Source organism: Melozone crissalis, unplaced genomic scaffold (assembly GCF_028551555.1).
Source record: "Melozone crissalis strain CALT ecotype California unplaced genomic scaffold, PUWL_Pcris_2 ptg000019l_1, whole genome shotgun sequence".
In the NCBI taxonomy this organism is placed as follows: domain Eukaryota; kingdom Metazoa; phylum Chordata; class Aves; order Passeriformes; family Passerellidae; genus Melozone; species Melozone crissalis.
In genome coordinates this window covers 20,241,512-20,264,445 of record NW_026535797.1, presented here as the reverse complement: position 1 = coordinate 20,264,445, position 22,934 = coordinate 20,241,512, and the positions used below count along the sequence as shown (strand labels likewise).

The window sequence follows — 22,934 nt, the reverse complement described above, 5'->3', positions numbered from 1 at the left end:
TTAATGATTTGGATACTGCACTGTCATCTTATTCAAGCTGTTTGGAAGCTGCATGATTGCCACCTAACCAAAAAGACTATTGCACTTGCCAGAAGGGAAATCTCTGCATGTTTTACCCTCACCAGATCCTGTTGCAGGGAATGGGTGGCATCCTGGATACTGTTTTTTCAAACTGTAAATCAGTTTAAAAGCAGAATTTCATTTTGCTGCTGCTGCCGCCTTTCCTGCTGTTTGGAATGTAGTTGCAATGTGTGTCTGATCTGCAGGGATATCCATAGGAAGCATGTGTTACTGATTGAACTTAATTGGACTTTCAGAGAATTTCTCCTTCATTGCAGACCAATGGAAAGAACATTCCTTTGCTGCTCTGAATTAACATTAGATGAGAATGGTTCATGTCATAGTTACTTATCCATTGCTGCTATTCAGAATAATATTTGCTCCACTATACTTGGGCTTTTGGCTATTTTGTGGTGCATGGAAAATCCATGATTTTCCTTAAGCAATTCCTGCTGGAATTGGCATATGTGTCTTGCTTACTCTTCTGGGCCTTTGACTCTAAATTCTAGCAAAAACCATCCAGGACTTTATTTTTTGTAGAGGTCTGAATTTTTTTGTCCTGTTTTGTTTTTATTTCCAGAGCCATTTATTTGTGTGGCTGAGGGGAGGGCATGACTTGAGTTTAAAAGCTTTTGTGCAGATAAACAATCTGTTTGTCACATTATAGGAAACCTGTAGCCAGCATTTGCCCCTCGTAAATTAATATGGGGTGGGGGTGAAACTGTATTTTCCATAACAGCACTGGCATTAGAGCACAAGATAGATGTTGAATAGGTCTGAACTAGAGTAAGTATAGGACAGAAATAGAAAATACAGCTCTGCCATTGGTAGTGTGTCTCTCTTTTTTTCATTATTAGAGTTCCTTTACAGGGAGGCCAGCACATCAATTTTGGTAGACCAGGATTACTCTTCCCACTTTACTTACAGTAAGTGAGAAATTAAGAACTGAGTGACACAGGAAGACAGAGAGCCAGGCTAGGCATGCAGGCAAAATGTGTGCTGGTGAAAGGGGTTTGAGGGTGTCAGTGGTACCAGGTCATACCTGCTTGGTGTGCCCAGTAGTGTTATGGCATGTCTGTGGGTTGTACTATCCAGAGTGATAGGGTTTATCTATTGACTCTTGAGGAAAACAAGGATCAGAAACTGAGGACACAGAGTGAAGAGGGTGAGGTGTTCCTAGCCCCAGTCCTTACTTCTGGGTGCCAGGAAGCTGTGAGGCATGTTGCTTTCTGAGAGGGAGGAAGAGATAGGAAAGTTGAAGGGCATTTTACTCCCTGTAGCAACATTGTGGCAGGGAGGCAAAAATTCTTCACTGACTGGGGTACCCGTAAGAATATATTAACACATATATAAGTCTGAAAAAGGACGAGTAGCTTAGAAAATCTTAGAATCCTAGAATGGTTTGGTTGTAGGGGACCTTGAAGATCACCTAGTTCTGAATTCTTCACCATGGGCAGGGACACCTTCCACTGGAGCAGTGGCACACTCACTGTGTCTGCACGTATAGGTATCCACAGGCTGTGTCCTTGGCAAATGCTTAAGAAGGCACCTGACTAAGTAGTAAAAGCCAAAGTTCTGAGGCAGATTTCTTTGTATATGAGAACTTCTGTTCTAGTCCTGCCTCTCACATAACTGTGAATTAAACACAACATAGTAAAAAATATTATTAAAGCATTCATATATGTCAATCAAGTTGTCGTTTTTTGTGACAAGCTAGGAGAATTTAGCTATTTGCAGACTTCCATAGTATTTTTAGAAGGTTTAGAACCTATATTTGAAAAAATTCAAATATAATGAGTAGAAGTTACTCTGCATAAGTTGCATGCAGAGTGTTTTCCTATTTGTCTCTATTTTAACCTGTTATGGAATCTGGTACCTTCTTGACACCGAGTGAGTCTGTGTAGGATGTATTAGATCAAAACATATTCCTGTCTCCAAATGCTAACAGCAGCACATTCAGTTCTCTGGATTTCAGCAGCTAAAGTAGGTGTTGCAGAATTTTGGCACTGCTTCTCTTTACAGAGTGATAAACACAAATGGTGTTGCCTTGGGTTTCATATAGACAAGGAGGATCTTGTCTTATAAAAGCTAATTCACAGACAAATGGTGACTCTTAGCTTTAAGAAGCTAGGCTAACAAGGCTAGTTGAACTATGGGCTAGAAATAATTGTCCAATTTTCTTGTTTACCCCAGGGTGGTGGTTTCTTTTATTTTTAACTGAGAGAGCATTTTATTGTGGGTTTTTCCCCCCCTAACAGCTGCATTAGATTATTGTATTCTATAACACTGGTTTTTTTTCTTTTCTAGGAGGAGTCCAGAACATACCTATAGAGCTGCAGCTTCTCTTTCTCTGAGTGCTGCCAAAGGTAGGTAGATGTATGTTATGCACTGTTATTCTCCTCTGTGTTCATCTAAATGGCACTATGGAAATTTCCAGGAAAGTGACATTCAAATTTAGTGGCAGGAGATGACTGCTTCCTTGATTTTTGAATGCAGTATTTCAAACACAATTCAAAGGTCTTCTCCAGAGAGTTGCATTGAATCTGAACTAAGTTTGAGAATTAAGGTTAAGGCATACAACAGTGATCATCCTGTTTGTACACTGTTGCAAGTGATGTTCAAGTTTAGGCTGCCTGATAATAGATGATAGGTGTTTCAGAGGCTGAAGAACAAGAACAGAGCTATTTAATAGTAGGTGGACTCTGGTTTCAAAGTGTCTGTTAATTGATGATTCCCTATATAATACTCCACTTCCTGAGCAAAAAACATGGCATAAAGGAGGCACTGTCTCCTTCCCTTGCCAAGTCTGGGAGTCTTCCTCACTCTCTGTAAGAATGTCTGGATTTCTAGTTTGGCACTGAATCAAAACTGTACTGTTCCTCCTCAGCAGCTTGGTACCTGAAGGAGTTTTACCAGGAGAACTGCCTGACATAGAGAAAGTGGTTTCAGCAAATGTGTAAAGTTTTGACCTAAAAATAGGATAATATGGTAAATAAAAACCTGATGTTCAAAGGTTCAAAGCTGTCTTTGCTGTCTAGTTGGTTGTATAACTTGGAAGAATTGAACTAGCTTTTGTGGTGATAATTATTAACATATGATTGCAAAGTTAAGAGTAAAGAATAGTGTTTTTCTATAATTGTCACTTTAAAAGCCCATAATACAGCATGATATTTCTTTTTTTGAACAAATGTAAAGAACCATCTAGCCTAATGATTAATATATATATATGAATGCAAAATTTCTGAGTAAAATTCTAATTTCTAATAAATTGTACATGTCAGCTTGACAGTGCCTGCCTAGTAACAGAAAGCAATGTATGATGAGGAACAGTGGGGACTCTTTTTTGGGTTTAGTTGTATTTTTGGGTTTTTTTCTTCCTTTTGAACAGAGAGTGGGAAGTGGTTCCTTTGAGCTATTGTGCCACATAAGCTTTGACTGCAATTTTTATTCCTCTCTGTACCTTCTAAGTATACACCACCCTCTTGTAGCTGGAGCTGGTGGTGGCCCGGGTTCTCAATGAGCCATAGGCAGGGAAGGTGTGGGTTCTCTCTTTCAGTGGTACAGGAAATGTGAATGTTTTCTAGCTCTGCATTTACAATGCCAGGTATTCCCTGACCCTGTGAGAATTCACCAATGTTTTTCTGCCTCCATAGACCCCTCTTTTCAGTGTGGAAGAAAGAACTGAGAATGGGTCGGAATTAATTTCCACTGTTTTCCCAAGTAATTCTCAGCCACCCATGGGTTTTCCTGGAAGGCTGGTATACAATAGGCCTTTGTCTCCAAATGGATTTATTTATTTTTGAATCTAACTGCCTGGCTTGACCCCAATTTTAAAGGGCTTCTTAGTCCCCAAGGCTCACCAGTTCATCCTTGAAACAAACCTTTTGTAGACAGGACTCTACTGTGAATACATAAGGCATCATAATTTGGTTCATACCAGAATGAATGCAAATTAGTCAAATCGTATCTAGTCCAAACTGGTTACATTTTAAAGGAATTAGAGAAAAAGCAAAACCTTTATGAAAGGAGTTTTATGGTTTCTACAGAAATACATTGTTGTGAATTAGGTCTGGATTCCTTGACAAAAATAATTCACAGGTGAAGAGCAGACTTTCAGCAACACATTCAGAGTTTCTACAATCTACGAGCTCTGAATTGATCATGTAAGATTAATTGCTCAGTTTTCTATTCATTATTTATTTGAGTACTTGAAACTGTCTTCTTTAGAGGCAATATAAAACAACAAACAGATCTCCATCTTCTCTTTGTTTCAAATTAGTTTGCATTAAGCACAAAGGCATTGTACCACCTGTCCAGCTCACAATGCACTAGTTAATATTATTTGAAAATAATATTCCTCAAACAATGAGGGCTTCACCAAAACATTTACATTGTGCTGTGAAAATCCTCTCACATGTGAGCTCTGATATTTGATAAGCTGGAAAATTCATGAAAATTATTACATCTTTAGGAGAAATGTTCCTGGCACCAGTTACAGCAGGTAGAGAGCTGGGGACAGATTTTGTTGCAAGTGCTGAACATTTGGAACTGGGTTAGAATTTCTTTAAAGAGTTCAGCTTTCAGTCAGACAGGGGCAGATTTTTCTAAAGTGCTTCTGTTCTGATATTTTTGAAAGTCCGTGTCCCTAACTCATTTGCAACAAGCAACCTTTCTCCTCCATGCTTCTTCCTTTAGATCTGTAATAATCATCACTTCATGAATCATGCACAGCTTTCCTCCCAAGCAGGTTGTAATTTACACCAAATCTGAACTCTGAAAATTCTGTTGGTTACAGGAAAATAGATGTTGACTAGTACTGAAATCTTGTCATGCATAATCTTGAACATAAGAGAAGAGAGCTATTAGCTCATCAGTTCTGCTGATGTAGCTGTGGCCCTGCAATGCACAGAGCATGCAATGCATGTACTGCTTAGTCCAATCTCCTTTTAAAGACTGAAGTGATGGTATACGTTTTATGCCGCAGAAGAAGCTGTATAAAGTCCAACTGATTTTGCTCCTACAGGATTTTTTCCTAATAGAATTGTCTTTTGCTTGGACTTGCTTCTACCAGATTTAGCTATTTTTCTTTCCTAGTGCACATGCACACTGCCACTTGGGAAAACCTTCTCAATTAATTTCTTGGTCAGATTCTCTTTCAAGGCTAAGACATCAAGAGTACTGTTCTTGAAACTCCATTAAAATTAACAGGAAAGAGAACCTGATGCTAGGATGCAGTGTTGGAAGGGGATGCCTGGATGGGCGCCCCCCAGCTCTCCTCATTTCAGAGCCCCTACAAACACACCACAACAGTGACTCTTTATATCCTTGGATTTCATGGCAACAGGGCACAAATTTTTAAGGTTATGGGATAAGACTTGTAATCACCAGTCTCACCATTAGGAACAATCTGATACAGAAACAACAAACCTCGAAGTTTTCCTTTCGCACAAATGGTGGAAATTTCTGATGTGGTTTGTTTGCCTCTGTGAGTTTTAGCATGAGACTTGATGACACATAGGCCTGACACTCCTGCTGTCCTTGTTGCATTTTCCATGTTAGCATCACTGTTCATTGGCTCTGAGGCCAAGACATCATTCATTCCCTGTTTGCTTGAGCAGTTGCTTCTTGCGTGGTGTGCTTGTGCTGATGAATCACTCAGCTCTTATTTGGTGCCTGAAGTAAAAACTATGCATCTGATCTGCCACTGGGGTTTCTATTTCACAATTAATTCTACACAGGACATGATACAGTCAAGCCCACAGGAAAATCATGCCAATACCAGTGTGAAAAGAGGACAAGACCATTCTATTCTCTTCAGCCAACATTAAGGAGAGAGCGAAGATAGGAAATATTTGTTTAAAATGTGACCTTGGAGGTCTGGAGATAGATAACATAGAGGAGATAAGGTACAGTGGCTGTAGCTGAATGCGAACTCACATCCACAGTGCTTGGCTTTCCAGCTCTATCCTGTTTCAAACGTGGAAAGAGTAGATAAGGCCATTTCCGGTACTAGCATGGTTTGTTAGACTACTTCAGCTGTTGGCTCCTTTAGCTTTGAAACTGCAGTGTCACCAAAAAACTGCATTTTGTTTTATTCCAGAAGCTTCTGACACTCAGCAGGGATTGTATCCGAACAGTCCACTGAGTATTAGCAACGCAGGTTGTTCCAGCAAATGCATTAGTACCTATTAAACATTTACACAGCAGCATAAAGTTAGACAAGGATTCACAAACATAAATAAGACCTGTTCTTTGCACTGTAGAGTCTCCAGTCTCAATCCTGGCTAGATAATAACATAGAGAACAGCTGCTTATAGGAGGAAGGGTGAGAAATGTTTGAAGGAAAAGTGATTTCTGAGACAGTGATGACTGGAGAAAGGGATTTGCAGGTCTAGGAACTAACAAATCAGAAAGTGTAAAAAGAGTGAAAATGGGAAATGAAGAATGATAATTAGTTTAGGAGGTAGTAAAGAATGGAAATGAATTTATTAACTGTGAGATAAGCTTGAATATGAAATGGCCAGGAATGGATAGGAGGATTTTCTCTTGTCACTTTTTAACATTCAAGTAATGTGTTCTGTATGCAGATCTGAGAGAAAGTGTCTTGCAGGTATTGAGGATGGGACAGAACAGAATGAAGTCTTTCTCTTTAAAAGCATACGTATAGTTTCTTTGGTCTGTCCTGATCAAAATGGAAGCGTTCTTTATTTCCTTTTGGTCTTTGGAGCTCTACACTTTTATTTCCTTCTCTTGCTGTACCTGGGAAGCTTATTTTATTGTTTGGTGCTTCTAGAACTGAGTTTCTTTTCCCTAGGTTAATACTAAATTCTTGAGACTTTTCACAGCTTTTCCTTTTCATTTTAAACAGCAGTATCAAGGAATTGAAAACCAAAAAGTGGTACAGATATTTTTATCTGTTGCTTGAAATGTGTTCTATATGGGAACTATAGGAAACAGTGCATAATGAGCTTCCAGCCAAATGGAATCTTGATAAATCTCTAAGTCTAGTGAACTCTATAGGAAGAGAGAAATAGTGATGTTATAACATGAGCAGGCATTGAGCAGAACTGTCTAGGGCACTAGATAGCCCAAAAGAAACCCAAACCAAAACAAAAAATACCCCAAGAAACCACAAAACCCCAACAAGTAGCAAAAAACCACCCACCCTCAAAACTCATCCTTTCTGCTCTTTAAAACCAAAACTGTCCAAGTGGAAGTGTACATGAAGCAGTGAGATAGGTGGTGATGAGAAAGAATTGCCATCACTTGCTTCTTTCCTCCTTGCTGTCTGTTGGCAGTATTGGGAGCAGCAGGACTCCCCAGCAATTTCCCCACAGCCAGGTTCATCATTAAATTGCATACAATCTTGACCCTCTTAGTGGGCATAGTGAAAGACTCTGAGTATACAACCTTTAAAAATATATAGCATTAGTGTAAACTTTTGCCTGTTTATGAAATATCAAAAAGTGAAGTGACACAGCTCAAGTCCTGGAGAGAGACTCTGGGTAATGCAGAAAATGAAATGCAGCACTTTGCCTAAGGCTTTTCAGTGCCTACGCACCCATTTTGTTCCTGCAATTAATCTGCATGTGGCGTTTGGAAAGCAAAATTTTTCTTCACCCAGTGCTACACTTAATATTCTCAGACTATTACACTTCTTTTTGCTCTCCCTCACCCCCACAGTAATTTTTAATATACAGATATCAGAGGAGTACTAAACATTTGGCTGAATGCAACAGCTTTTATTGGAGCCCTGATGGTATGTGGGAAATCACATGCTGGAGAGCTACTTTCCCAGAGACAGCAAATTCAGGAATAATGCTGTCAGAAAAGGGATGTCCTGCCACTGGCCTTTGTCCTCTGACACGGTTGCCAGTGAAGGGAGGGGGCTGCTCAGGCTGTCTGCCCTGTCCCCTCTGGCCAGCTCAAGGCCATTTGTGAGGGACAGAAACTGCACAGCCACCAGCCACTCTCTGCTCCTGACTGAAACCAGAGCCAGGACTGAAAGAATGAAACCCCTGTTGGCAAGTATTTTGTGGACTGCCTGTGGTTTAGACAAAATCTGTGTGACTTTAGTTTCTAGTTTCAGGTTTGGAGGTGCTTGGGATCTTCTGCTGATGTCTCTCTCAGCAGATTTGGCGCTGTGTTCTCAGATGCTCACCCACTTCTTGTGGCCCACCAGCCTATGGAATGTGTTTGTTTACTGCTCCTTTGGTACACTGATGACCTTGTTCAGGACTTGGGCTAAAGTGAGTAGGCCTGCTCAGAAAAGCATTACATTGCACGGGAGAGGAGGGAAACGCTGCATCCATCCCTTTCCTGCAAAACCTGAAGTGACTGGAAGTTTTAGTGCCTTAAAATGAGTGTTACAGTACTGGTCCAGCTGGAGTTCAATGAATTTAGATCTGATCTACAGTTAATAAAAGCTTTTGAAACTGGCTTGAATTGGGCTGATATTGAAACCGATTTTTGAGAGATGAAGCAGAGTGGTGGTAATTTGTATAAATGTCTACTGCCACTGCAGGCGCTGGTGCCAAGGGAAGACAGATGGAGAGTGGAAAATGTCACAGAGAAGGGGGATGGGACCTGTGAAGTACCTATGAACTTAATTTGATTTGTACCTGTAAATAAACCTTCAGTGGCAGCTAATAAACAGAAGGATGATTAGAAAGAAAAGTGGCAAGTGATACAGATATTAATTGTGCTTAACAAAATATTTCCAAGAAATAAAATTTAATCCAGAAAGAAAGCCAAAAAAATACCAAAGCCAAAGCTGATCATCTGAAGGTGAAATGGAAACTAAAGGCAGTGCCAAGATTAAGGCTTATTTTTGTCTCCTGACCATGTATTATCATGGAAGAAAAAGCAGAGACCTGTTTTTTGCCTGCCACAGAACCAAGCCGGACAAGTTGATTAAGGGATACTTCAGGATTGGATCTGAAGGATCAAGGAGATAGATTGTTGCTTGCCTTGGAACAGGGTGGGGGTGGGGAAGAAAATAGAGAGTGAAACACGTGGAAAACATCTGGTCCAAGGAGATATTTTAGAGTTAACTTAGGACGGAAGGAGGAGCAGCTGTGCGGTGTGCAGGGACCACCAGGGACCACAGGGCTGCAGTGATAAACAGGAGAGAAAAGGAGGCAGAGCTAGGATAGGGCTTCAGAAAAATCAAAGAATTAGGCAGAGGGAGGACCCAGACTGCAACTTTGTGACCAAGAGACCACTCTGGTCTAGAATGAAAGCGTAAATTTGGAGTGTCTGTGGGTAGTGCACTGCCTTTGAGTTAGACTCATCCCAGGGAAAGGAGCAGGGTTTTTTCTTTGGATTTGTGCTGAAAGCAGGGTAGGTGGTAAACATACAGAGCCTTTTATCAGAAATTGTGTGCCCTTCATGGAGGGGGAAATATCACCCTGTAATCAGGAGGAAAATTATCTGCCTGGAGAACATTAAGCCAGCCAAAGAGGAATGGTGCAATATTAGGGCTTTGAAACCTTCCTCTCTTCCTTAGGTGTCAGTTCAGTTCTTTGTTTCTTGCTCTTTAGAAGGGTCAAGTGCATTGCTTTGGAAGTACAAGCTTACTTATTCCCAAATACGTGGTTTCTTAAACCTGAATTGTTCTCTTGGCTTTTACTTTGCTGCACTGAACTGTAAAAGATCTTTTAGGTGGTTCTGTGGATCTGTGGTTCCAGGACTGGTGTAAACTAGTCCAAGTCCTGGCTGCTACTGAAAGAATATGGCCCTATCCCAACTTCACCTTTACTTTGTGCTGGCTCTAGTGTTGATGTGACATGATCAGGTGAACTGAGAATGAATCCAGCTGAAAACTTGCCCAGCAAAGAATAAATGGAGCCTCACAGACATGGGGAAGCTACTATGTGCCTTTGTCAAACAGGAGGAATACCCAGCTGCAGCCTGGAATTGCTGATTGGTTTTTTTATGTGACCCTGAGGCTTCTGGTACTGATAAAAGCTTTTGCTTTATGTAAATCAGTGATCTGATAATATGCAGCGTCTCCCAGGTCCTATTTTTCTGGAAAGTAAATTTTACCCCCACATACATTGCTGAAATTATGCTGTCCTTGTTTCTCTCGTTGTCTGACTTCATATCCTTTACATGGTGCTCATGGGAGACTGACCCAAAGCTCATTGAAAGCAGTAACATGATACATGTTACTGATAGCAGACTTTGGATCAGAAATAAATCCATTCATTATGCCTCATGGTTGTACTGTTTATACTGCACAGCTCAGTTTCAATATGCCATGGTGTATCATTAAAGACAAAATTCATCCTCTGCAGCTCATTGCCTCTATTACTCTTGAATTTATTGGTAGTTCTTCCTATATTTAGAGGACCCCAGAATTGATCTAATCCCTGTTTTCCTTTTTTTGGATGAAGGCATCTGAAAGTGCTTGTGCAATAATTGTACTCAATTCCAGTTCAGCTCTTTCTGTGGTTGTGCTACACCACCATTATCATAATGAGACACAAGAAATTGCAATTGTGGGATTGCTTCCTTGCAAGTTGAAAAGAGCTGTCCACAGATGGCCAGTTATTATACTGGATTTTGGTTGGGACTAATGTCTTTTTCCAGCCTAGGTGGGTTGGGGAAAGAAAACCAGCTAAACTTTCCGTGAACCACATTAAAAGAAAGTTTCGCTTCCCTGGTGAGAACAGCCACTCCCAAAGCAGAGTGCTTTCAAGGTGGGTGGGGAAGGGAGCAGGAAGGGAGAGGCTTCACAATCCACTGAACAGATTGGGACTATTGAGGTTCTGCTCAGCTTCTAAGATGCTTGATCACATTGCCTCAGCCAGCCAGTTGTCCAAGTTAGGTCAATCTCAGTTTGGCTCCATAAAGAGTGTGCATTTTTTAACGAATTCTGAGAAATGTGAACCTTCTTTGCTCAGGGAAAGTATTAAAATATCCCATGGAACTTCAGATTAAGCCTTGCAGTTTGTGGTGACCTCAGTCAAAATGAACTTTATCTTCCATGGTCATGTAAAGTGCAGGGCATAGACAACTTGCTGCTCTCTGTTGAAGAAATGCTTGTTTCTTTGAATGGTAACACTGCTGAGGAACATGTTAGTACCTGTTAGCCTGAAAATGAGAATTGAGAGCTTATCCAAAAGTATTGCATTTAGAATCTAGGGTTGTGTCTGATTTCTCAGGCCCATTGATTAGCCTGCAGATGCTAGTTAAAGGGCAGTAGCCCTTTACCACTTTTTAGGGATTTGTGATGAGAGACCAGTCAGGATAGATGTTGTTCACCAACAGTTTTTGGTGATATTTTTTTCTGTGGAAACACAAAGCTGTTTTTCAAGACAGACTGTAGAAATGGATTGAAAAAGTACAATGTGGCAGAATTTGGGAAAGATCCCATGGACACCTTGATTATGTCATAGAAACATTGGTCTAAAGCCAAAGTTAATAACCTTATGTGTCTTAAGTTAATAATTACAGATATTAATAAAATCACTGTGAATTTTCCAGAGATAATAGCATCACTAGTAATACAGTGCATACCATTCCAGAACCAAAAGTCCAAGGTTGTTGTTTTGGTGCATTTGGCCATCTAGTTCATTTATAGTGCAACACCCCTCTCCCTCTCAATATTGAATTTGAATAATTATGTAGGTTTCCAGAAGGTGATGTGAATTGTATAACAAAATGTGGCAAAAGAAGATCTGTTTTAATGTCCGGAATAATTGCATTTTGTTTCCAGAATGAGACAGAAAGTGTTCACTTCTCAGCTTTGAAATCCCTTCCTTTCCTTGAAAAAATTGTTCTCCTTTCTTCTGTTTCCTCTTCCTTGATCTAAATAGCTTTCTTCTCCTTTCCTTTTCATCTCCTTGCTCCACCCAATGGAAAAGAGGGTAAAGAGAAAACAGATTTGGGAGAAATTCACTGGTATCCCAAACGTGATTTATTACTTTAAAAAATTATGTATTTTTAAAATGAGACAACGTGAAAACTGAGGAGCTGCACAGAAAATCTTGTTGGATTACAGTTGCTGCAAAAATTTATTATGCTGTTTCAGCTCATAATACAGGTGTGACTCTCATCAACTGGGCCTGTTGAAGGTTATCCATTTGCACCTTCAAGCATGACAGCAACTTCCCAGATCTGTAAAAACACTTGTGTTTGAAGTCTTTGTGCTAAAGTACTTTGTTCAGAAGAAAATGGTATTTATTGAATGACCATTTTCCTCTTTAACACCTTAGGGACTTCCTATCCAGCTATTGAATTGTCAGAAGTCTGCTTATTTTAGGGGATTTTAATAAAGTTGCTTTGTGAAGAGGAATGCCTGCGCATACAGAAGCATCCTAGAATATGTCCCATTGGTATTGATCTCTCATTCATCTACTGAACAGAATGTATGATTGCCCCTTGGCTGTTGTTTTGATAACCAAATTCTACTGAGTTGTACCTACTGCACTTAACTCCATCAGTCATTTCCTTAATATCTTCTTATATAAGAGTGTCGTTGCAGCTAAAGGAAGATTTGCTCTAAGCCCCTCTGGATTCCTCTTGATTTACCATGCAACTTTTAATTAAAGAGGGAAAGAAGGGGTGAGGAAGAGAGAGCTCATGCGTTTTAGTCGAGTTATGAGATGGGGAAGATAGGACTGCATCTAGGAAATTGTAATTGTCCCAAAGTTACTTTTAATTCTGTTTTCTCTAGCAGTAGGTACATGAGCGAGTGAAAAGGAGAAAGGGTGGATCTGACAGAAATAGGAGACTCAGACTCAAAGCTTCCTGCCACAAATGGATCAAAGATCAGGACCTGAAGATTATTGATTAAGATCTGTGCAGGAGGAAAGAGAACATCTGTTCTTGTTCTATCATGCTCTACCCTGCTGGGGAGGGGATGGCACTTACCCTTCAGGTTGGATCAAGTGAGAGAGGGGATGATAGGAGTAAGAAGTGAACCCTTCTTTACATTTGTGTCTCCACCATTTTTCAGCCTGTTAGCACTGGAACGCTCAGATTTTTTCTAAAAGGCTATTTCAGCATTCTTCCAAAAGGCTATTTCAGTGAGCCTTACACAGGAAATGTGCATTTTCCCAGGTAGAGCAAAAAGTCTGTGATTCATTTCTGGTGACCACACATCTTGTACAAACATAAAGATCTTGACCAGCCCACATTTTAGAGCAGCTTTCTCTTTGTGAAACTCTTCTGCAGCTTAAAGGATGTATCTGTCAATGATGGTATCAGAACTTTTTTGAACATCAAGACAAATCCTGACCAAGAGAGCAGGATAGACAATAACCTGGATTACTAAACAAGAAGTAACTGAAAATGGGCAGCGTCTGTATTTTACAATGTGAACAGAAAGCAGTAAATATTTATCTGTCCTTTCCTTCCCTTTGAAATAAACACTTAAGACTCTGCTGTCGTTCAGATAATCTGTTTCTATACTAACCCCTCTCTTTAAGGGAGACATCTATTTCCTATTACAACCATATAGAGGCCCTGAACTAAAATATTTTGCATGCCTTTGCAGGCCTCCAGGAAACATTAAACACACTGAGACAGACAAAAAGCTCTGAAGCCTCTGTTTAAAATTAGGAGCAGAGAAGTGAAACAGGGTTTTTATCTGATATTCTCAGACCTGATATGAAAAAAATCTCAAGTCAATTTACTTATTTTGCGTAAAAGTATCTTGTTTCTCAGTATTAATTCAGACAGGCTGTTGTACCAGCAAGGCCAGGGGACAGTTACCCTTTTACCGCATAATGGCCACTCTGAGAGTATTTTTAAAATATATCTCTTATTTTTAAAAAAAGCAAACAACAAAACAACAACTTTGAACAATCTATTTGCTAGTTACTGCTCTAAGAACAATCAGCTTGCCTTACACCAAAAAATGCTATTTGATAATATATAAAAAGCACATATGTATTATTTGCAGCAAATAGGTTTGCTGCAGTAGGATTTCACTATCAGCATGCTTTAGTTTTTGTAGGCAGAGAGCAGGAAATAGGAGTAATAGCTGTTGAAATCATTGTGGAAAAGGTCCTGTTAGTAAATAACTTTGGCCATGAAAGTAGATAGTGGAGTGGGTGTACTGGAGTGAACAGGGAACAGTCACAAGTCCAGAAGTTTGAAAGGGTGCTGCCCTTCAGAAATAGAAGGTCCCTTCAGGATGACTTTTATGGATAGTACATACCTTCTGAATAATGGTTACCAGTCAAAATTTCCAAAAAGTTGTTCTACTCAGGGCCTTGATGTAGATAGTTAATTCCCCACCTAATAATACAGGCAATTTCTCATTACAGAGTGTTGTGAAAACCAGATAAAGAGAAGTATGAGAATGGGCACAGTTGTGGTTCAAAGATCCTTCTAACGTAGACTGCTGCTCTGGCAGCGGTCAGTGTCACTGGTTTAGAGGAAGGATTCATGTAGAGGGAAAATTCAAATTGTTGCCATACCTGAGATATCCACACCTTCTAGTAACTTGTGGTTGATAGCTTCCCAAGCCAAAAAATCTAGGATTAGAACTGTTCTTTCATTTTTTTTAAATGTAATTTTTTGAGTTTGCTCACAGAGTGGACTTCTACAAGATCATGAGCAAAAAAGCTCTGCAATCATTCCATGAATGATGTGAAAAATAAATTCCTTTTGTTTATATTAAAACTTCTGCCTAAATATTAGGTTTAGTGTCCCTTGGTTCTTGTTACCAGAAGGAATGGGCTGCCATTCTCAGATTAGCATTTTTGGTGCATTTCACGATTGAATAGAACACTCTCTCATCTCCCCTCTGCCAACTCTTTCTCAGACTGAAGAATCCTTGTTTATCCAGTGTCTCCTGGTCAAGCACTTGAGGAGCTTTCATTGTTCTTACCTCCTTCCTCTGTTCTTTATCTGGTTTTAACTTTGAGGTGCTAATCTGTAGGAGACACACTATCAGTTCTAAATGTTGCTATCAGTGAGCTCGTATTTGTTGTTTGCCTGGAACTTCTTGTGGGAAGTAATTTGAGATTAATATTACATTGTGTGAAGACTCAAGTGGTATAAAGCACACGTGTACTTGTGCTAGAGCTTACATGGTGGAGAGGGAGATCTGTTAGGGATCTGTTTTCCCCTAGTGAGATGTAATGATTTTGAAAACTAAGAGCTCACTATACACTGTTATTTTTATTATTAAGTGGAGCTAGAGTCACTTTCTTAAAGAGCAATGCCAGATGAAGAGTGATGTTCAAAAGAAAAATTATTTTTCTTACTGAGACTCCAGAATGAAATGAGTTTACACCTATGAAAGTTAACAAAAAATTGCTTAGACATCCTCTTCCTTTCTACAGCAGCTGTTTCCACTCTGTATTTTAATGAGTGGGCTGAACTAAGTCTTTGGGGAAGGGCTTTCCCCTCCCTCCCCTCTTCTTGGTATCCCTATGTAAAAGGCTGCACTACAGGATCACGCTCTGTGCTTCTGTTGAATGAGTAAATGCCTATGGCTGGACAGTCCAAAGGAAAGGCTACATCATGTTCTCAGCTAGTCAAGCTCCTTAATGCAATATTTAAAAAATTTTCCTGGATATTCCACTGATGTGATTTTGGCAGCAAGAAGTAAGTATTTAAAACTGCAGAAGGTTTAGGAGCTTTCCAATCTCATATAAATTTTCTATAAATAACTTGTGGAGTATCTGCTGGTCTTGGGGGTAGATTTTGTTTCAATTACTTAATTTTATATTTCCTATTAACTGTTTGTGTATGTTCTGAACAATTTTTAATTTCTTTAGACTTGCATACTGAGATTCTTGGAGGAAAATTACTCAAATAGTGCTGTCTATGAAGTGTAGTGGAAAGTATTGCTTCCCTTTTGCTGTTTAACAAAATGAGACTGACTTATCACTAGAGATGTTATTTCCAAACTACTTTTTGAGTCCCCTACTTCTTGATTCCTCTCTGCCAGCTGAATGATTTAATTTTTTTCATTCTGGTTGTGTAGTTTTATTCAGAGTCCAATCAGTCCCTCTTATGTGTGCTGAGAACATCTGCTTTGCAAGCCTCTGTGTGCTGTCATAATAATACAATAATTTTTCTGTCTTTTATATGATTTCCCATACGAAGCTGAACTGAGAAAATGGTGAAAGCAGCAGCACTTTTTTTTTTCCTTCTGTGCTAGATTATGTTCACTGAACTCAGCAAATAGCAGAATTCCCCCTGGAGTACTGGGAAACAGCCCAAACTCACTCACTTGTGTTTTGCTCGACTGTTCTTGTAGTAGGCTTTTCTTTTTTTTTTTTTTCCTCTTTCTCTTTTATGGTCTGCTGAAATTATTTCTGTTGTAACTGCATTCCTGATCAATCCCATTCTCAGATAGGCATCTCTTGCCTGTTAAATTTCCCCAAATGAATATCCTGAAAAAAAAGTAAGAGATGCTATGCATAAACTGCAAATTCAAGTTGAGATTTTTTTTAACTTAAACTGGAAGTAAGATGGGCTCATTTTTAAGCCTGTTCATAATTTAATTAATTTGTGGCTTAAATGATTGTCTTAATTTAACAGAAAGTCAAGGATGACCTTAAGCCTTTGAAACTTAAGTTTGGGTTTGATTCTAGATTTTTCAGTTGCAGCTGGAACAATTTAGGGTCAGACTCAAACTTGATGATTTGACTCAATAATTAGTAGCACATTTCAAACATTTTGAATGAGACCTAGGGTAAGTCTTTCTTAGTTATTCTGGTATAAATATGGGAATTCTTTCATTTCAAAAGTTCAAGTGTGTGTGATCATCCAGATGCTTGGACTTTGAGACAAGCATTGTGGGTGATATCAGGGCAGGTTCTACATTCTCATTTTCCAATTTTATTCTACTCCAGTAATCACCTGCATCTGTCCTCACCTGAGATTGGCAAGGCAGCATGGCCACAAGTAGCCTATGTTGTGGAGAGAGCCCAGCAACTGCTTTTGGATACTGGAGTTCTTCCACATGCTCTGGTTTAAGAAATTAGCAAAAGAAATTAATTTTATTTTGGCATAGCTCCAGGGTACGAACAGCCCCTCTGTTCTAGTTGGGAAAACCAAGATTAAATTAAGCAGAGGGAGGTTATAGTAGATCCAGGATCATTTAAAACCACCTTGGTTTAGGTAGATTTGGGTGGTAGCTGAAGATAGTAACCCTGTCTCTCTCTCATGATTGACTTAAACTTTAATGCTTCCTTTAGGTATTTATCTTCTTGCTTACTAATTTATGGTCACTCTGAAAGGCTGGAGCTACATTATATACTGTTGCACATAAAAGGCTCCCTGCTGCTGCTCCCAGGTGGAATCCTATTCTGCAGCACCCATAAGTGCTTTCCCAGTTCTCCCATCAGTGACTTGAGATGGCTGCTAATGGTCTGAGCTCAGGAGGCTGAGCAGCCCTGAATACCATGACTCAGTTTTCTTTAAAGTTTTTTCAGAATATTTTCTTGACATTTAAGTGGCAAAGTTTGTTATTCTGCAACTTCCTAAGGCACACAGTTCAACAGAGGCAATCATTTAGAGGAAGAGCCAGAACCCAGAGTGTGGCTAATAGCTTTTAAAGCATCTTGTAGAGAGCTTACTGCCTGCTCTGCAGGAGAGATTTCCATTGGGACTCCTTTGAGGTGACTGAATGGTCTCCCCTTATGTAAAATACCCTCTCTAAATGGCCATCATATGATGATTTACTGTCTTGCACACCTATGGTCTGTGGCCAACAAGTGAGAGAAATAACTGCATGGAGGCAAAACTGGGCACAGCAGCCTTGCCCAGCCTCCCCTGTGGCCGCTGAAAATGAGCTTTGCCAGTGAACTGAGGCTCACTAAGAGGAGCAAGTTTAATATCTAACTCTGTGTGATCTGTAGCATTTTATTTCATCTGTGTTCATTAAATTTCCCTACCTATGAATGATAGGCAGTAATGATACTTCATTTGTCTGTATAGTCTGGTAAGGTGTCTCGTTTTATAACACCTAGCACGTTAGGGATAGGATTTGACTGGACCTTTAGGTAATGCTGTGATAAAAAATATTGTACTATGAAAACTTTTCAGGTAACTGCTTTATCTTTATTTAGCCATATAAAAGCATATACTGAATTAAAGAACTGCTGAAAGGTTTAATAGAGAAGAGTCATATCTGTCACACAGGGCATGTCTTTTTTTCTTCTCTTCAATCAATACAGAGAAATGAGAAATTTGTCTCTTATTTTTGATTGTAATTTCTGGTAATATCTAAAGGGAGGGAAGCACAGATTTAAATATTGATGTCCCTTACTATGCACGCCGCAGTAATGTTTAACACATGATTATGTGTTAATATAACTTTTAAAATTATTTTTAGATTTCATTAAAATCTATTGGCTCTGTATGTGGTAGGCTCCCCAGGACCAAGAGCACATAACTCAGGCTGTCATGTTTTATAAGAAATCCCTGCCTTGACTTGATTAGTTTTTGAATTCCCACAGTTATATATTTGGAGCAACCAAGACTTCTAGGACCCACTTAATTTTTACAGAGAATAGAGTCTGAAATCTGGGGGTTTTTTTGTCTATATCTCATAATTTTGCCAGGTTATGAGAAGCTTTTGGCACTCAAATCTTTGCTAATCTGTTTTGCAGCTTGCTCTCAGACACTTCTTCAGAGTTTTCATCCTCACTCAGTGCCCTAACATGTTCTATGTGACAAAATAGGAAAAGATTTATAGACGGTATTACTGGACTATGATTTTCTACGTGATGTAGAAGTGGTACTTTAAACATTTCATTAAATTAATGAATTTGTTGAAGAATAGAATGCATAGAAAGGCTATCATTCATGAAGTAATAAAAAGGTATAGGTGCATTTTTCTTTCAATATATACAGTATTCTTATTCTTCCCAAATTATTCATGTCACAAAGTCACGATGGCTTGGGTAGGAGAGGAGGGGGGTTCTTAGAAGTAAAGGAATCATTAATGATGCTGCCAGAAGTAAAATGGCAGTGGGAATCACTTAGGACCTATATTTTTCTGTGTTACACTTCCTAAATTATTTTGTGACTGGACAGACAAAAGCACACTTTCTGTTTGGGATCTGTGTGGCTGCAGGTAGTGGCATTGATCAGATTCCATGATGAGGCCCATGACTTGGATTTACAGCAATAGAACTGATATAAATGTTGTCTGGAATATTCCAGGAGAGTATGAAAAATAAATGTCAAAATCTGATTGGTTTCAGATGGAGAGACTGAGTACTCAATACAATGATAGAAGTCCAGAGCTTTTATAGGGTGTTGATTAAGATCTTAAGCATTTGACAAGGAGACCAGCAGTTTTAGTTCTTTTTTCTAACTGAGAAAATGAGATGCTGCTTTCTAGTGCAGTGATTGCAGAAGGTTGGGAATAAAGTTTAGATTTCCTGAATTCCTTAATGAGTTCTGTGTGTCCCCCTGAATTATCTTCAGGGAGGAGATATTCCAGTGAATTGTGATTACTTAGCAACTTTCTGAATCTGAACATCCTAAAAGGTTTGAAAGGGAGCATTATCAAAAAATCTGTTTTTCTAAAGGCAGGTCTGGTGGTCTTCTAAAATATGGAGGAAGAGGGGAAACTTATTCATTAGTTCTCTTTGCACCTTACAGTATTACCAGGGGCATAATGTTGTCCATGCACGCTTCTAGGTAATGTCTTATCATTGTGTAAGCTTCTATACAATGTCTCCTGTGCCCTGCATAATTTCCTAATGTTGTGTTGGATTTTTGTTTCTTTCTTTAATGTCTATTTCCTGTAGGGAAGAGGAAGATAGCTGTAATGTTCTCCCCATAAACCATGTGCTGTGAGAGGAGATGTGTTAGTGGTTTTCTTGTGACCTATGACTCTTAAAAATGGCAGAACTTCACTGTTCCGTGCACACTAAAGGGTTGTAAATAAGAAATTGTCCAAGAATAATCATAGTTTTTGGCATGTTCAAGCTTGGCAGAAAGCTTGTCTGCAGATAACACAGAGCACTACTACTTTAAGTGTTGGGGTGTAGGTTTTTTGTGTTTTTGTAGCTGTTTGTTTGTTTTGTTGTTTTAAATAACACCAAAAGATTTCCTGCAGGTTTTGATGTGCTAGTCTGTATTCGAACAGCTTTGGGGGCACATTGTGTGTAGTTAAGTTTATAGACTTGTCCAAAACCTCAGATTATGACCTCCTACACAGAAATGGGAGCATATCTATCACATTTTCAGTAGCAAGGGGAAGCATGCTGTCTCAGAGCCATTTAAAATGCTTTTATTTCGTATTTGCCAAGTTGTTCTATTCTCTGTAGGTTTTAACGACTCAGACCTCTGGAAACTCTTCCATACATGGTTAAAGTGTAACCACTGTTGGCAGGGGAGGGGGGGAAGGGGGAGGGTGGAGGGAGCAACCTACTGAGCTGATAGAATTCTAAACAAACTTGGGTGCTTTGTTGAGACAGAGTTTCAACCCCAAGTCATACATATATATTCATGCCGGGCATTTCTCAGTCATAATCATGCTGGAAGCTAGAGAAATTAAGTATCCATATAGAGTGCATGCAGTGGGTTGATATCCAGCAAAGGTAGATAGCCTCAATGCTCCCTCCATTCAGGCCCACCTTCTTAGCCAGGATCCTTTCTGGAATCCTATTTCTACAAGATTCCTTTCTGCCTTTGTCCATCTTTTACACACATTATTGAAATAACTTGGTTAATATTATTGGTCTTTTAATGATGGGAAACCTTTGCATATCTATCTTGTTCTTCCCTTAAAGTAGCTTGTCATGGACAGCACTTACTTTTGAGAAGCTTGGTAATAGGTCATCAGCATTGGATCAAATGTTGTATACCATTTCTATTTTAAAAATGTCTTTTAAAATAATTTAAAGACTTCTGTGTATCTGAGCCCTCTTCCAAGCTAGAAATGTATTGAGGGATTTGATTTGGTCTAGTGCTCACTAATGTCAGATGAACTGAGTTGTTCTACTGTCTGTCACAAGCCTGTTGGTCTTATTGGTCAAATAATCTGCTTGTTTTGGGTGGAATTTTCAAAAGCACACAGCAGTTCTGTAAATCTATTCCTATTCAAGCTGATGGAGGCCTAATTCTTATTTCCACTAAGACTCCATTACACTGCCTGGCAGGGTCAAGATACTTAAAACTAGGCTTTTTGCCCTACCACAGGAATATAAAGGGATCCCATGGAAATGCGAATCTGTGACTGACAATTTTTCCGTTGACTTCAGGGGAAGGAAGATTAAACAAACAGATTCGCTTTTAAATAATTTCAGCTTCTGTGTTTTTCTGCTATAAAAATAAGCCTAGTATCATGTACCTACTTCATTTACCTACAAATGCAACAGAGGTAATGAAATGTTTGTCCAGCTGTTTGAAGATGTTCAGGACTGCCTAAGTGTCCACTTGCATCATTAACTTGAACTAACCTCATCAGTAAAAATTTTGTATTGTATTTTATCTCGGTGAGAACTATCCTAAATTCAGGCAATTCAGTTTAGTAAGATGATGTGTTGTTCATGAATTTAAGAGCCTCACATGTGCTGAGGACTTCTGCTGTGCAGGACTGTATCATTGCAGGAGGGTGTTGGCTCCGTGTTAACCATGCTGCAGGTCACAAGACTCTTGGTGGGAGCCAATTTGTTTCTGTCCCAACACTACAGAATCTATCAGTTGTTAATGGTATTTTGTAACAGATCCTTGTAAAAGTTCAAAAGGATATGAGGATCATGGTCTTCTAAATGTCACGTGTATTTTGCAGACTGATAATGAAGCATTTTGTTACCCAGATGAACTGCCTTTTCTTCTCCTTTTGATACTCTAGAGCTCAAATTAATATCACTCTGTAGCTTAGGATCACATCACTCAATTTATACTACAACTGTTAGCAGGAACAAAAATAAAAATATATTTTAAGTGTTATTGTTACATGAGCTGAAATAGTTGTTATATAAGTTCAGAGACTACAATAGCAAGCATTCAATTTAATTGGAACATACAAACATGTACTAACAGATACCTAAAAACCCTTGCCTGAAAGAGAAATCTCTGCCTACATAAGCAACTGCCTTGTAGTCAGTGGACTTGCTTGGAAAAGGCCGTTTGTGTACAAAATTACAAAATCAGATAGTAAATAAAAAATGCAGCATGGTTATTCTGTGCAAGTGTGGGGTTGCCTTGTGACACAGGGCTTTTGCCATCTCTTTAAATAGATGAGTATGGTGCAAAAAAGGTCATGGTTTAAAATGTTACTTCAGGAAACACCTCATTCCATTTCCATTCTGTAACGTTCTCTGGATTTACATGATCAATAATGTACAACAACTTTCATGGACATAATCTATATTTCTTTCTTTTGATGTTGTATTTTTTTATCTGTCAACATGAGAATTTGACAACAGGATCCACCAGAACAGCCTATTAAATACAGCTGATATTGACTGTTCCTGGAATGCAGCCTGATTTTACAGTTAGTGAAGACTGCCTTGGGTGTTTGTTAGCACAGGAGCAGTAAAGCAGGTTGGAAATGAGTAAATCTGCACTTTCCTGGTAACTGTGTTACTAGCTGAGAGGGCTACTTACCTTCTCTGATGTCCAGGGCAGCATATGTTTAAATGCATTACACTTTATTGGCTATGCTCTTACAATTTGTACAGCTGTCCAGATCTCCCAGTGCTCTGAAGATGATGTATCCAGAGACCACCAGTGGTTAATGACCATCTTTAGGACTATGGCTGAAGCCAGGGTGCAGAATTTTTCCTCTGAGGAATACAGACCCTAACACAGCTTTTATGAGATGGGCCCTGACCTCATCTCTGTCAGAGCAGAGAGGGGTGCCAGGATTTTAGTTAGTTTGAATGCACAGCCACACAGTCCCCATGGGACCTTTGTGAAGGTGAAAGGTTGACCCTGTC

The 22,934-nt window shown here is 39.3% G+C and overlaps 1 long non-coding RNA gene across 1 annotated transcript in view; it reads left to right on the top strand.

Moving 5' to 3' along the window:
• LOC128937630 (uncharacterized) overlaps positions 1 to 22,934 on the top strand; it is a 78,033-nt gene that overhangs the window by 36,210 nt on the left and 18,889 nt on the right. The window contains exon 2 of the long non-coding RNA XR_008483055.1: positions 2,371 to 2,426. This is a non-coding gene — a long non-coding RNA (uncharacterized LOC128937630). The remainder of the gene's footprint in view (positions 1 to 2,370; positions 2,427 to 22,934) is intronic.